The sequence below is a fragment of the Hypanus sabinus genome, unplaced genomic scaffold, assembly GCF_030144855.1.
Source record: "Hypanus sabinus isolate sHypSab1 unplaced genomic scaffold, sHypSab1.hap1 scaffold_418, whole genome shotgun sequence".
Classification (NCBI taxonomy): domain Eukaryota; kingdom Metazoa; phylum Chordata; class Chondrichthyes; order Myliobatiformes; family Dasyatidae; genus Hypanus; species Hypanus sabinus.
In genome coordinates, this window is record NW_026781297.1 from 268,776 (window position 1) to 272,068 (window position 3,293).

The following is a 3,293-nucleotide window of genomic DNA, read 5'->3' on the forward strand; positions in this document are numbered from 1 at the left end:
CCGGGAGTGTGTGATGGGACGGTGTGGAGGGAGATTCACTCTGTGTCCGACCCCGGGAGAGTGTAATGGGACGGTGCGGAGGGAGATTCACTGTGTCTGACACCGGGAGTGTGTGATGGGACGGTGTGGAGGGAGATTCACTCTGTGTCTGACCCCGGGAGTGTGTGATGGGACGGTGTGGAGGGAGATTCCGTCTGTGTCTGACCCCGGGAGTGTGTGATGGGACGGTACATAGAGAGATTCACTCTGTGTCTGACCCCGGGAGTGTGTGATGGGACAGTGTGGAGGGAGCTTCGCTCTGTGTCTGAACCAGAGAGTGTGTGATGGGACGTTTAGGAGGGACATTCACTTTGTGTCTGACTCCGGGAGTGTGTGATGGGACGGTGTGGAGGGAGATTCACTCTGTGTCCGACCCCGGGAGAGTGTAATGGGACGGTGCGGAGGGAGATTCACTGTGTCTGACACCGGGAGTGTGTGATGGGACGGTGTGGAGGGAGATTCACTCTGTGTCCGACCCCGGGAGAGTGTAATGGGACGGTGCGGAGGGAGATTCACTGTGTCTGACACCGGGAGTGTGTGATGGGACGGTGTGGAGGGAGATTCACTCTGTGTCTGACCCCGGGAGTGTGTGATGGGACGGTGTGGAGGGAGATTCCGTCTGTGTCTGACCCCGGGAGTGTGTGATGGGACGGTACATAGAGAGATTCACTCTGTGTCTGACCCCGGGAGTGTGTGATGGGACAGTGTGGAGGGAGCTTCGCTCTGTGTCTGAACCAGAGAGTGTGTGATGGGACGTTTAGGAGGGACATTCACTTTGTGTCTGACTCCGGGAGTGTGTGAACGGACGGTGCGGAGGGAGATTCGCTCTGTGTCTGACCCCGGGAGTGTGTGATGGGACGGTGTGGAGGGAGATTCGCTCTGTGTCTGACCCCGGGAGTGTGTGAACGGACTGTGCGGAGTGAGATTCACTCTGTGTCTGACCCCGGGAGTGTGTGAACGGACTGTGCGGAGTGAGATTCACTCTGTGTCTGACCCCGGGAGTGTGTGATGGGACGGTGATGAGGGAGCTTTACTCTGTGTCTGACCCCGGGAGTGTGTGATGGGACGGTGAGGAGGGAGATTCACTCTGTCTCTGACCCCGGGAGTGTGTGATGGGACGGTGAGGAGGGAGCTTCACTCTGTGTCTGACCCCGGGAGTGTGTGATGGGACGGAGTGGAGGGAGCTTCGCTCTGTGTCTGACATAGGGAGTGTGTGATGGGACGGTGTGGAGGGAGATTCACTCTGTTTCTGACCCCGGGAGTGTGTGATGGGACGGTGTGGAGGGAGATTCACTGTGTGTCTGACCCCGGGAGTGTGTGATGTGACCGTGCGGAGGGAGATTCACTTTGTCTGACCCCGGGAGTGTGTGATGGGTCGGTGTGGAGGGAGATTCACTCTGTGTCCTACCCCGGGAGTGTGCGATGGGACGGTAAGGAGGGAGATTCACTCTGTGTCTGACCCCGGGAGTGTGTGATGGGACGGTGTGGAGGGAGATTCACTCTGTGTCTTAACCCGGGAGTGTGTGATGGGACGGTGTGGTGGGAGATTCACTTTGTGTCTGACCCGGGAGTGTGTGATGGGACGGTGTGGAGGGAGATTCACTCTGTGTCTGACCCCGGGAGTGTGTGATGGGACGGTGTGGAGGGAGTTTCGCTCTGTGTCTGACCCTGGGAGTGTGTGATGGGACGGTTTGGAGGGAGATTCACTCTGTGTCTGACCCCGGGAGTGTGTGTTGGGACGGTGTGGAGGGAGATTCACTCTGTGTCTGACCCCGGGAGTGTGTGATGGGACGGTGTGGAGGGAGATTCACTCTGTCTGACCCCGGGAGAGTGTGATGGGACGGTGTGGAGGGAGATCCACTCTGTGTCTGACCCCGGGAGTGTGTGATGGGACGGTGTGGACGGAGCTTCACTCTGTGTCTGACCCCGGGAGTGTGTGATGGGACGGTGTGGAGGGAGATTCACTCTGTGTCTGACCCCGGGAGTGTGTGATGGGACAGTGTGGAGGGAGCTTCGCTCTGTGTCTGACCCCGGGAGTGTGTGGAGGGACAGTGAGGAGGGTGATGCAGTCTGTGTCTGACCCCGGGAGAGTGTTATGGGATGGAGTGAAGGGAGCTTCGCTCTGTGTCTGACATTGGGAGTGTGTGATGGGACGGAGTGGAGGGAGCTTCGCTCTGTGTCTGACATAGGGAGTGTGTGATGGGACGGTGTGGAGGGAGATTCACTCTGTTTCTGACCCCGGGAGTGTGTGATCGGACGTTGTGGAGGGAGCTTCACTCTGTGTCTGACGCCGGGAGTGTGTGATGGGACGGTGTGGAGGGAGATTCACTGTGTGTCTGACCCCGGGAGTGTGTGATGTGACCGTGCGGAGGGAGATTCACTTTGTCTGACCCCGGGAGTGTGTGATGGGTCGGTGTGGAGGGAGATTCACTCTGTGTCTGACCCCGGGAGTGTGTGTTGGGACGGTGTGGAGGGAGATTCACTCTGTGTCTGACCCCGGGAGTGTGTGTTGGGACGGTGTGGAGGGAGATTCACTCTGTGTCTGACCCCGGGAGTGTGTGATGGGACGGTGTGGAGGGAGATTCACTCTGTCTGACCCCGGGAGAGTGTGATGGGACGGTGTGGAGGGAGATCCACTCTGTGTCTGACCCCGGGAGTGTGTGATGGGACGGTGTGGAGGGAGCTTCACTCTGTGTCTGACCCCGGGAGTGTGTGATGGGACGGTGTGGAGGGAGATTCACTCTGAGTCTGACCCCGGGAGAGTGTGGAGGGAGATTCACTCTGTGTCAGACCCCGGGAGTGTGTGATGGGACGGTGAGGAGGGTGATTCACTCTGTGTCTGACCCCGGGAGTGTGTGACGGGACGGTGTGGAGGGAGATTCACTCTGTGTCTGACCCCGGGAGTGTGTGATGGGACGGTGTGGAGGGAGATTCACTCTGTGTCTGACCCCGGGAGTGTGTGATGGGACGGTGTGGAGGGAGATTCACTCTGTGTCTGACCCCGGGAGTGTGTGATGGGACGGTGTGGAGGGAGATTCACTCTGTGTCTGACCCCGGGAGTGTGTGACGGGACGGTGTGGAGGGAGATTCACTCTGTGTCTGACACCGGGAATGTGTGATGGGACGGTGAGGAGGGTGATTCACTCTGTGTCTGACCCCGGGAGTGTGTGACGGGACGGTGTGGAGGGAGATTCACTCTGTGTCTGACGCCGGTTTTCCACCCCCTTCAGTCTCTTACTCGGGACCTCAGTGGA